The sequence below is a fragment of the Chiloscyllium punctatum genome, chromosome 10 (genome assembly GCF_047496795.1).
Source record: "Chiloscyllium punctatum isolate Juve2018m chromosome 10, sChiPun1.3, whole genome shotgun sequence".
Lineage (NCBI taxonomy): Eukaryota > Metazoa > Chordata > Chondrichthyes > Orectolobiformes > Hemiscylliidae > Chiloscyllium > Chiloscyllium punctatum.
This window is the reverse complement of record NC_092748.1, coordinates 63,809,305-63,822,969: the sequence shown is the minus strand read 5'-3', so window position 1 is coordinate 63,822,969 and position 13,665 is coordinate 63,809,305.

Sequence of the window (13,665 nt, the reverse complement as noted above, 5' to 3'; positions counted from 1 at the left end):
TTCAAGGTCAACAAGACCATCATGTGTGGAACTACAGGAGACAGGTGAAATACTAAATAAATATTTCACATCTGCATTTACTGTGGCAAAAGACATTAAGCTAGGGAACTTGGGAAAATAGATAGTGATGTCTTGAAAAGAGTCCACTTTACAGAAGAGGAGGTGCTGGCGATCTAAGGATGTGTAAAAGTAGATCAATTCCCGGGATCAAATATCCTGATCAAGTGTATCCAAGTCCATTATAGGAAGCTAGGGAAGAAATTGTGGTTCCCTGGCAGAGATATTTGTAAGAGTAAATTATTGCCAATAGGTTAGATCACTTGGAATCCAGGGAGAACTAGCTAATTGGATGCAAAATTGGCTTGACAGTAGGAATCAAGGTAGTAGTAGAGGGTTGTTTTTCAGACTAGAGGTCTGTGACTGGCGGTGTCCCACAAAGTGCTGGGTCCACAGTTGTTTGTCATTTATGCAAACAATTTGGATGAGGATATAGGAGGCATGTTAGTAAGTTTGCAGAATGGCACAAAAATTGGTGGCATCATGGTCAGTGAAGGAGCTTATCTAAGAGTATGACAGGATCTTGATCCAGTGGGCTGAGGAATGACCAATGGAGTTTAATTTACATAAATGCAATGTTTTGCATTTTGATAAGACAAACCAGGATAGCACTTACGCAGCTAATGGTGGGGCCCTGGAGAGTATTATCAATCAGAAAGACATAGGGTAGGGGTAAAAGTTCCTTGAAAGTGGTGTCATAGTTAGGCAGGTTGTAAAAAATACATTTTTGTACACTTGCCTTCATCAGTCACAGATTAAATGCAGGAATTGGGACATTATGTTATGGCTGTACAAGACATTAGTAAGGTCACATTTGGAGTACTGCATACAATTCTGGTCCCTGCTATAGGAAAGATTTTATTAAACTGGAAAAGTTGCAGAAAGAATTTACAAGGATGTTACCAAGACTGGAGGTTATCACTTATAAGGAGAGACTGAATAGTCTGGGGCATTTTTCCCTGGAGTGTAGGAGGCTGAAGGGTGACCTTTAAAGAGGGTTATAAAGTCATGAAGGGCATAGATATGGTGAAAAGCCAAGCTCTTTTCCCCAGGGTAGAGGAATCCAAAACTAGTGGACATAATTTTAAGGTGGGAGGGGAAAGATTTCAAATGGACCCGAGGAGTAACTTTTCATACAGAGATTGGTGTGTGTATAGAACAAGCTATCAGAGGAAATGAGAGAGGTGAGTACAACTACAACATTTAAAAGACATTTGGATGGTTACATAGATAGGAAAAATTTAGAGTAATATCGGCAAAATGCAGACAAATGGAACTAGTTCAGTTTAGGAAATCTGGTCAGCCTGGAGGAGTTGGGCTGAAGTATCTGTTTCCATGCTGTATAACTCCATTACTCTGTGGCTAAACCTCTGACCCATTTACATCTTCTCTTAAATAAGAAGACCAAAGTGCACACAATATTTGAGATGTGGTCTCACCAATGTCCTGTGTAACTGAAGCATAACATCCTTAATATATCTTCAGTACCTCTTAAATTAAAGGATAATATTCCAGTAGTTCTTTATTACATGGTGTAGTTGCATGCTAAATTTTGTGACTCATACACCAGTAGTCTTAAATTCTTCCCTGCATCTTGAAATTCTGGATTTATGCTCTGGTTAAGTCATACTATTTTTTAATCTTTCTGTCAAAGTGAACAACTTCGCATTTTCCAATATTATACTCCATCCGCTGGATTTTTGCCCAGTCATTCACTCGACCTATCCATTTCCATCTGCAACTTCCTTACAAGTTCTTCACAACATACTTTCCTACTTATCTTGGTGTCATCTGTGAATTTAGTTATAATGCTGTTGCTCACCTCATTGATGTAAATTATAAAAAGTCAAGGCCCCACTCATCACATCCTACTGTTACTGTTTTGTTTTCCATAACAACATTTCAAATACCTTCTGGAAATCCAAGTACTGTACATCTGCTGACTCCCATTTATACACAGTTACTCCTTCAAAGAACATGATTAAACATGATTTCCTCTAAGAAAACTTGTTGACTCTTCCAGATTGCCCTGTGTTTTTCTAAGTGTGCAACTATAATCTGTCTAATGATTGTTTCTAACATCTTTCCCATGACAGATATCCAGCTCACTGTCCTTTAGTTCCCTGTTTTTTGCTTCCCTCCCTTCTTGAACAGATGATATTTCTTTCTTTCTAGTCTGATAGAAGCTTTCGTGAATCTAGAGAACTTTGGGAAATTATCACCAATACATCTACCCCCTCATTAGCTACCTCTTTTAAGACACTAGGATTAAATCTATCTGAACCTGAAAACTTGTCAGCTCACAGCTCTGTCAGTTTGCTTAAAGCCACATTAAGTTTCTGCCCCGTTCAACTCCTGATTTCCAGCTATTACTGGATTTTTAAAATATTCTCTACAGTGAGTACAGGTTCCACCTCTGCCCTGCAATGTTAGAAACATTATCTGGGGAAGGTGAGTTTAGGGTACACACCTTATAGAACTCCAGGGAAAGTATGGGAAGAGAGAGAGAGGGAGTGGGGGGGACAGTCATTTATTCATTTGTTCATTTCATCTGTCATTTCTCTAATATCTATGAATCAGTGTCCACTCTTACTCTCCAGATGACACTCACTTTATTTACCTCCTTTTTAAGTATCAGTAGGAATTCTTGCTTTCTATTTTTATATTCGTCTCATACCCTTTTTCTTCTTCCTGATTAACTTTTTCATCATACTGTGCTGTCTGTTCTTTGTATTTTCACCAATCATTTGAACTGCCACTCATCTTTGTGCAATTATGTGTTTTTCCTTAAGTTTGATGTTTTCCTCAACTTCCTCCAGTTAACCATGATTGGTGGGTCCTCCCTTTCGAATATTTTCTTTATAATAGGAATATAGGAGCTTCCTGAAGTATTCCCTTAAATGTCTGCTACTATGTCTCTATTGATCTATGACTCTGTGATCTGCTCCCTAGTTTAGTAAGTCATTTCACGTCAACTAGCTCAGTTTTTGTGCCCACATAGTTACTCATATTGACATTTAAAATACTTGTCTTAGACAAAAGCACCTTCTTTTCAAATTGGATATAAAACTCCATCATATTATGGTCATTGTTATCTAGGAGTGTCTTAACTCTGAGTTCATCAACTAATCCTGACAAATTATGTTTTTACAAACATAGGTCAGGGAAAGAACAGCAATGCTTAACCAAGAGGGACAAAGTGCTAGCAGAACCCATTACCCTATATATGTGTTTTTCATCTTGTTTCCACAAGCTGCAGCAGTGTCTCAATACAGACATCACTCCATGATACACCATGGGCATGATTTCAGGCATCCGGGTGACACAGTTACTTTTGGAGTTAGATAGAGACTCAATGAGTAATACAACACCATTCACATTTATGGAAATGTGAGCATCGAAACATAATGTAATGTCAGCCATGCCAGATTCTCTCAAAATTTTATCCTTTTTCTTTTCAGCAATGGGCCAAAGGACCTTTTTCTGTGCTCCAGATCTCTGACACTGTGAGCTCTCCTGAATCCACAATGGATCGTGTCAATTTGCCAGGACTTCGTTTCTGCAAAATGTAAAATGGTTCCATATGCATCAGTTAGCTTCACTTGTTTTTCCAAATTGCAAACAACTCCTTGCATATTTTCCCCTTTATAAAGCAGTGTCTATTCCTCATTTTCAGTACACAATCAAAAAATAAAAAATGTGTTCTTTATAATTCAATTATGGTAGTAATATTTATAAGTCCCGAAGCAATGATCTGACAGCAGTTAAGAGACCAAGGTTATCCTTTATATAAATGGTTCATGATCCCCTTTGGAAAGTTAATTGAGCATTAGAATAATTGAGCAGTGAGGCCATATTAATCATCAAAGTTTTTGTTTTGCATACCATAAAGGTGCTGGAGCAACAGTTCCATTGTTTGCACCATTTTAAGTAAAATGGTCCTCTGCTGTCAAAACAGATTCTAACATGATCATGATTTGCTACATAGTAGGCAATTGCCACAAAAGAGCAGTTATCTGGTCGCATTCTCATGTTTTCTTTCAAATGTGGAATACTGTATGGGACACTTTAAAAACAGCCCCTATCATTAATTTGTGTTAACTTATCAATGTATGTCGTAGCTTGTAATTAAATGTCTTTTCTTTCCTTGAACTGCAATGAAAAAGTGTAATTTAGGCACTCTATGCTTTCCCTTTTCGATAGAAATTTAGTAGATATTTTAATTAAAGATGACTCTTTGTTTTGAGCAAATGTAGCTATTTCTGTTTCTACTTAAATGTTATCTGCATTTCTAATCCTCCCAAACATACGAAAATCTGCAATTAAAAAAAATGGAATGCAGACAGAGTGGATAGTGCAATCATAACTGCAACTGCTTTTAATGTCTTTAATGTGGAATTACATCTTAAATCATTCAGTGGAGGCAAGAGGAGAAGGCAGTCGCTGAGCCTAAGGAAACACCAAGAATAGTGAAGTAATAGCATTGCTACACAAAGGAGGAGACAGTGTTAGAGACATAAAGGGCTATACAGGAGCAATTTCAGAGTACAAGGCAAGAGAAATTAAAGATCTCCAGCGATATCGGTGGGGGCAGTATATACTAGATTCAGATGAATAGATAGTTTGGGAGAGGGTTAGTAGGAGTACTTAGAATTGGAGGAGATTGCAGAGATAAAACTGACTTAGACTATGAATTTGGTTAAACTTAAGGATGACAATCTTAAGTTTGAGGTATTGTGTAGTAGGTGTCCAGTGTACCTCAGCAAAATGGAGTTGAACTTAAGGATGACAATCTTAAGTTTGAGGTATTGTGTAATAGGTGTCCAGTGTACCTCAGCAAAATGGAGTTGAAGGCCCATCCTTTTCTCCATCATTATCACTACCATTCTTCATTTAGCAAGAAAAAGCTTCCCAGTGATGTGAACATTGTTTATAGGAAGGACAGTAAATTTCTGAAACTCAACTGGTTGAAATCCAAGAAGAAAACAACACTGACCTCACTCATGGAACTTGAGTGTGCGGTTAACATTGTCACCTCTGTTGTCTTGGAAAAAAAATTTTCAAGCTTCGTTAACACCTTTGCAGAAACATATCAAAGATTTGGTCTCGGCATCAATCTCAAGAGGACTCAAGTCCTTTACCAACTAATCCCAGGGCAAGTTCTGATCCACTCCTCCATTAAGATCAATAGAAAAATCCTCTCAAACATGTTACATTTCTCCTACCTGGGAAGCCACCTTTCTTCTAATGCTAACGCCAATGTAGGGATTCAACATACCATTCAATCTATAAATTCCACCTTCAGATGCCTAAGGATGAGAGTCTTTGACAACTGTGACATCTTTGCTGGTACCAAGATCTTTGTGTATAAGGCAGTCACTTTTCCGACTTTTCTTTATGTCTCCGAAACTTGGAGTCCATGGAGATACTACTTCAGGGTCCTTGAGAAGTATAATGAACACTGTCTGAGACATACCCTCTGCATCAGCTGGAAAGATGTATACTAACACCAATGTCTTTGAAGGAGCCAAAAGCACCAGCATTGAGGCCATGATCCTCCAAAGCAACTCCACTGGGCCAACCATGTGCTTAGGATGCTCAAGTTCTGACTGATAAATCAAATCTTATTTACCCAACTCAAGGAAGGTACTTAAACAAGAGAAGGACAAAGGAAGCAATTGAAAGACTTCCTGATAGCTTTCCTCAAGAAATGCAACATAGATGTCTACACATGGGAAACCCTTATTCAGAAGAAACCAATTTGGAGGAACTTCCCATATGAAGGGACATAATTCTTTAAGAACACCAATCGAAAAGCAACTGGGGAAAGGAATGCCTGTGATCTCAAAGCCAAGGACAAATTCTACTTCCCAGAAACACTAGCCAAATGTGTGGTTGGAGATGTGACTCTAGGATCAGGCTGAGCACCATGCAAGGTTCCTCAGACCCCACAACCAGTGACACAGAATTTCCTGGGTCAGCAATCATACTCATTAGCAAGTGATTGTCAACAACTTTGAGAATCATAACCAAAGAAAATTCATAATACTGGTGAAGGCAGCATCATTGCTTTGGGGGAACAGAAACTCTCTACAGTGGAATTAACAGGAAAGATAGACACAGTAAAGGAAACAACAAAATATTCAAAGATAGTGGATTGGAAAGTAAGGAAATAGGATGGTAGGTAGTAAAGTCAAAGGATTTGAGGTTATTTTTATTCAGAAGTCTCATAACAGCAGTTTTTAAAGGGAAGAAGGTAGTAAGTGAGAAGAACATAAAACGTAAACCATTTAGCTCCTTTACCATGTTTTGCAACGCAATGAGATAATGATTGATTTGCAACCTAACTAATATATTTATCTTTGCATAACATTCCATAATCCTCTAAATATTTCCTAATCACTCCTGTAATGTCCAGCTGTTATTTTTGGATCCTACTCCCTTGTCCTAGACTACCCAACGACATAAGTGAGTCTTTCCATCTAGCTTATCTGTTTCCCTTAATGTCTTGTAAACTTTGATCATATCCATATCATCCCTCACCTTGCAAATTTGAGGAAATTCCCAAAATTGTATAATTTCCACCTGTCATTTAATCTTTTGTGTCCAGAGAGCTTTGCAGTAAGTCTACACTGTGTTCTCTCCACAGTCAATACATTCTTCCTAGAGTGATGCCCAGAACTGCTCACAACAATTCAGATGTGGCTGTATCAGGGCTTTTTGAAACTACTGAATGACTTCTAACCTCTTGTCTTCTAGATGTTAAGGTTTGACCTACATTAGGGTTTTTGATTACACTTTGTATCTGTTCATGACAGCTTATTAATCAGTGTGCCCATAATTGGAAGTCTCTTTGATCTTACACTGTTCCTTGTTTTTCACGATTCAGAAACTATCTTGTTCAGTTCCTCTTGGATCGAGTTTAGACCTGATCAGTTTCTTTACCAGGTCAATAATTTGCCTTCAAGAGAAAAGTATTACAGTGTCAATTAACATGGGACCTAAGAAGAGATGCGTGGTCAGAAGTTTAATTGAATGGAGTTAAGCCACATGAAGTTTATTTTCATGGATCTGATTAACTTTGTTTAGCTTGAAGAAGGAACAAGAGAGAGGGATTCAGATATGAATTTTGTGCATGGATAACAAGATATGATTGTAGAAGTTAAGAGACACAACAGAGATAAATAAATTGTTAATCTATGTCTTGGTAAGAAAACATTCTCTATAATTTGTCATTTTAATTTGGGTAAATATGAGGTATTGCATTTTGGTAAAACAAACATGGGCAGGACTTACACATGTGTCGGAGGTCTTAGAAAATATAAACGTGAATACATTTTTGAGAAGATTTTAGCTTCTTAGGTTGAGGTTCTGGATGCAATATTGCTCACTTAAGTGGAAGGTTTGTTTTCAGACGTTTCATCACCATACTAGGTCACATCATCAATGAGCCTCCGGTGAAGCACAGGTGTTATGTCCGGCTTTCTATTTATTGGTTTAGGTGTTCTTTGGTTGGTGATGTCATTTCCTGTTCTTTTTCTCAGAGGGTCATAGATGAGGTCCAAGTCCATGTGTTTGTTGATAGTGTACCTGTTGGAATGCCATGCTTCTAGGAATTCTAGTGCATGTTTCTGATTGGCTTGTCCTAGGATGGATATGCTCTCCCAGTCGAAGTGGTGTCCTCCCTCATGTGTATGTAAGGAAATTAGTGATAATGGGTCTTTGTGGCATGTATCCTGGTGGCTAGCTTTCTGCCTGTTTGCCTAATGTAGTGTTTGTTGCAGTTCTTGCAAAGTAGTTTTGCTTGTTGTCTGTATAGGGTCTTTCAAGTTCATTAGCTACTGTTTTAGTGTGTTGGTGGGTTTGTGGGCTACCATGATGCCAAGAGGTCTGAGTAGTCTAGCAGTCATTTCCGAGATTTCTTTTAGAGAGGAGAGTGGCTAGGGTTTCTGAACATGTTTGTCTGCTTGTTTGGGTTTGTTGCTCAGAAATTGGTGGACCGTGTTCATTGGGTACACTTTCATTTTGAGTCCATATTATAAGTGATTTTCCTCTGCTCTTTGTAGTTCCTTGATGCTGCAGTGTGTAGTAGCTTGTTGAAATAATGTTCTACTTCAGCTTTGTTTATAGGTGTTGGGATGATTGCTTCTGTATAGTTCAGTATTTGGTCATATATGTGGTTTCCTATGGTCACTAGTTTGAAGTTCTCCATTGACTGTTCGCTCTACTGTGACATCTAGGAATGGCAGTTGTTGTTGATTTCTTCTTTTTTGTGAATTTTATGCCAATAAGGATATCATTGATTGTCTGGAAGGTTTTGTCTAATTTCTTTCATTTAGTGATACAGAAGTGTCATCCATGTAGTGGACTCAAAGTTTGGGTTGGATGGTTTGCAGAGCTGTTGTTTAAGTCTCTGCTAAGAACCCTGATATCGGAGATGCCATGGGTGATCCATTGGTTTGTCCGTAGGTTTTGTTGTTGAAGATGAAGTGGGTCGTAAGGCTTAGGTCCACTAGCTTGACGATGTTGTCCTTGCTGATGAAGTTGGTGGCGTTTGGTGTATGTGTCTTTGGTTCTTCTAATAATATAGTCAGTGTTTCTTTGGCCAGGTTGATGTTGATGGATGTCAACATTGGGGAGACCATTATTTCATCCTCTTCTATCTTAGTGTCTTTGATGGTGTTCAGGAATACTTGGGTGGAGTGAATGGAGTGGTGTGAGTCTTCTACTAAGTGTTTTAGTCTTTGTGTAGTTCCTTGGCTAATCTGTACGTTAGTGTTCCAGGGTCTCAGGGTCTGAGGAACCCTCCAGGTTTGTGAATTATGGGTAATCCTAGAAGCATTGTGTGTTGGATTTGTCTGGTTTCATTTTTTGGAAGTCCGTCTTGTTTAATTCTTCAGATTTCTGAAGTATTTTTTGAGTAGGGCTGTGATTTGGTTCTCTAGTTGTCACCAGTTGGTAAGTGTTGGTTCCTGCAAGTGCTGTGTTCACTTTCTTAATGTAGTCTGTTCGGTTTAAAATGACTGTCAAGTGTCCTTTGTCTACAGGTAGAATAACAATGTTTTTATCTTTTTTGAATCCTTCTAGTGCTTTCCTTTCTTGTGTATTGAGTGTGTTTCCTTCTGTTTTCCTGCTTAATGTTGGTGCAAATGTCTGTCTGATGGTTTGCTGGGTTTCTTCTGTGAGTTCAATGTCTTTCAGTGTTGTTTCTAATGCTGCAAGAAATCTTTCTTGTCAGCATCCTGGAAGTTGTAATTTAATCCTCTTACTAAGATGGCTTTTTCAGTGTCTGTTAAGGGCCGGTCAGATACGTTTTTATTATCCTTGCTTCTGTGTTGTGTGTGTTGTTATTTTGTGTGAATTTGTCTAGTTCTTTTCTGCCGGTTTAGTTTTTCTGTTTTCTGTGTTTGCCGCTGTCTAAAGTCGGCTGTATTGATTCTGTCTATTCAAGGTCTGTCGCATTAGTGAATGAAGTTTTCTGGCGCTTAATGTCCCAGTTGTATTACGGAGTCTGTTGAGGGCATTGTTCATCATTTCTCTAAGCATCCTGTGGCTGTTTTGCTCTGCCGTTCTTTTGGCTAGTGGGGTGTTAAGGGGAGGTTTGTAGGTAAGATAGTTAGGTAGTATCTGTTTCCTTAGGCATTTGTGCAGAAAGTACAGCTGTTCACGGATGGTACTGTGTTGAATGGCATTGATTTCCCAACTTTGGGCCAGATTTAGCATATTGTGCCGATCAGTGTTAGCGAGTTTTAAGACGATTTGTAGTTCAGGTTAAGGTCCTATACAGATAACAAGCAAAACGAGCATTAATTACAAAATACCTTGCAAGAACTGTAACAAACACTACGTTGGACAAACAGGCAAAAAACTAGCCACCAGGATACATGAACATCAACTAGCAACAAAAAGACATGACCCACTCTTACTAGTTTCCTTACACACAGATGAGGAAGGACACCACTTTGACTGGGACAACACATCAATCCTAGGACAAGCCAAACAGAGACACGCACAACAATTCCTAGAAGCATGGCATTCCAACTGGAACTCTATCAACAACCACATCAACTTGGACTCCATCTACGATCCTCTGAGAAAAAGAACAGGAAATGACATCATCAACATAGGAAATGACATAAATGCAGGAATTGACATCACCATCCCAAGGAAACCTAAACACATAAATAGAAAGCAGGACATAATGCCAGCGCTTCACCAGAGACTAACTGATTATGTTACCTAGTATTGTGATGAAACATCTGGAAATGAACATTTCAGCTCAGGAAACAAACTTACATCCAAGTGGATAAATCTCTGAGACTGGATGTCGTGTATCTCTGGATATTGTGGGACGTTTCGGAGGAAATTGTGGGATCACATTTCAAAATATTTGTATTCTCTATAGGTATGGATGGGGTGACGTCTGACTGTAGAGTGGCTAATGTGACTTTGCTTAAGAATGATGTAAGACCTCTGAGTCTGACTTCAGTGTTGGGTAAGTTGTTAGAGGTGATTCTAAAAGATAGGAGTTATATGCATTTGGAGAGGCAAAGGATGATTAGGGATAGTCAGTATGGTTTTGTGCGAGGGAAATCATGTCTGACAAACTTGATTAAAATTTTTGAGGAAGTAACCAAGAAGGTTGATGAGGGCAGAGTGGTAGACTTTGTTTACGTGGAATTTACTAAAGACAAGGTTCTGCATGGTAGACTAATTAGTTAATTTAGATCACATGGGATTCAGAGAGAACTTGTCAATCGGATACAAAATTGGCTGAATGGCGAGAAAAAGAGTGTGATAGTGGAGGGTTGTTTTTCGGCTGGAAGCCTGTGGCCAGCAGTTTTCCACAGGAATCAGTGCTGGGTCCACTTTTAGTTGTCATTTATATACATGTTTAAGATAAGAATATAGAAGGCATGGTTAGTAATTTTGCAGATGACACCAAAATTAGGGTTGCAGTGAACAGTGAGGAAGGGCCTTTGGTAGTACTATTGAACAGAGAGACGTACGTACATAATTCCTTGAAGTTTGCGTCACATGAACAAGATAGTTTAGAAGGCCTTTATTGCTCAGACCTTTGAGTGTAGTAGTTGGGATGCCATGTTGAGGTTGTACAGGATGTTGGTGAGACCTCTTACAGAGTACTGTGTACAGTTCAGGTCGCCCTACTATAGAAAGAATATTATTAAGTTGGAGAGGGTTCAGAAAAGATTTAACAGGATGTTGCCAGGAATGGAAGGTTTGAGTTATAAAGGTAGGCTGGGACTTTTTTCACTGGAACATCGGAAGTTGAGAGGTGTCCTTACGGAGGTTTATTAAATCATGAAGTGCATAGGTCAGGTGAATAGCAAAGGTCTTCTCCATAGAGTAGGGGAGTTCAAACGAGAGGACATATTTTTAAGGTGATAGCAGAAAGATTTAAAAAGGACCTGAGGGGCAATATTGTTACACAGCGAGTGGTTCATATGTGGAATGAACTGCCAGAGGAAGTGGTAGATGTGGGTACAGTTACAATTTTTTAAAGGCGTTTTGTTAAGTACATGAATAGGAAATGTTTGGAGAAATATGAGCCAATCACAGGCAATTGGGATTAGTTTCATTTGGGAACATGGTCAGCGTGGTGTAGTTGGACCGAAGGGCCTATTTCTATGCTGAAATGAAAATTGAGGCACAAATGTAGAGTCAAAATATTAACCTGATTCAGAAATAACTTCAAGCTCCACTTGCAATTCTACTGAAAACTAGATAAGGTATTTATCTTATGAATCATTTTTTCTGATTGAAATTTGTTCTCAAGGCCTAAGGAGCCATCAAATCTAACAGTTGTAGGGGGGCCATAATCTGACAGCAGCTCTGATAACAAGGTGCATGTGTAGGTTTGATTTTCTTTTAAATCTTACTTAGTTGCTAAATGCTCAGTGTAGCTGCTCGTAACCTAAGGAAAACAGGAGTAATTTACACAGTGGTTTGATTTGTTGTTTAACAGCAAACAGACGATTGTGTATGGTATACCTTCATGGGTAAATGGAGTTGAAAGAGATTGCTAGAGGAAAGATGGGACCTGTACAAGGTCAATGGGTTGCACCTGAGCCAGGATAGGATCACCTTTCTTGCAGGGGATGAATGCTAGTGCTAGTTAGGGTTCAAACTAATTTGGCAAGGAGAGGGGACACAGAGTGGAGGTATGAATAGAGGAAAGACCAAGTCAGTCAGGAAGTCAGGACATATAAACTCAGATTATGGCTGAAGGGAATGTGGCACAGCTGAGTATCATTCATTTTAATCCAAGGAATCTTGCAAATAAGAAAGATGAGTTGATGATATTGATTAACCTATGAGAATTTTGCTATCTCAAAGACATGGTTATGGGAAGAGCAGGATTGGCAGTTTGATATTCTGGGGTGTGGAATCTTGTGGGCAGAAGGAGTGTGGGGAGCAGCTGTAAAAGAGGAGGTGGTGTTGCAGTATAAATCAAGGAGTCAATTACTGCATAAGCAATAAAAGGTGTAATATCTTGTATTCTGCAAGTGAGCTGAAAATGTGTTGCTGGAAAAGCGCAGCAGGTCAGGCAGCATCCAAGGAACAGGAGAATTGACGTTTCGGGCATGAGCCCTTCTTCAGGGATCATGCCCGAAACGTCGATTCTCCTGTTCCTTGGATGCTGCCTGACCTGCTGCGCTTTTCCAGCAGCACATTTTCAGCTCTGATCTCCAGCATTTGCAGTCCTCACTTTTTCCTCAAAGATTCTGCAAGTGAGGCCAAGTGGGTAAAACTTAAAGAGTGCACTATGGACCTCCAAACAATAGATGAACAGCTATGTAAATAATCAACAGAGAAACATACAAATGATCAGGTAATAATAATAGGGGAATTTCAATTTTCTCAATGTTAACCGAGATAAACAATGGCACCTTGGTGTTCATGTCCACAGATTCTTAGAGGCAGCAAGACAGGTGTCTAAAGTAACTAGCAAAGTATATGGGATTCTTGTCTTTATTATTTGGGTGTTGAATACAAGATCAGGGAGGTTATGGCAGAACTGCATAAAATGTTAGTTTGATCACAGCGGGAGTACAATGTGCAAGTCTAGTTGCTACGCTGTAGGAAAGATGTGATTGCAGTAGAGGGTGTATAGACAGATTCACCATGATGGTGTCTGGGCTACAGTGTTTAGCTATGAAGAGATTAGATAACCTAGGTTTTTCTTTGGGCAGAAAAGGCTAAGAAGGCCTCTAATAGATATGTTAAAATTATAAGGAGTATAGTTAGGGTCAATAATAAGATACGTTTCTCCTTAGTGGAGGATACAATATTTAGGGATATAGATTTAATGCAAGGAACAGGAGAATTAGAGGGGATTTGAGGAAAAATAGTTTCACTCAGAGGGTGGGGTGTATTTGGCATTGATTACCTGATGAGTAGTAAAGGTGGAAACCATCATGATACTTAAGAAGTATTTAGATGAGCACTTGAAATGCCATGTATATAATACTATGGGCCAAATATTGGAAAATTGGATTCAGGTTGATAGGATTTTGATGGCTTTATGACATTGTTGATCCAATGGGCTGAAAGGCCTTTTTCTATGCTATAAAACTCTACAACTCT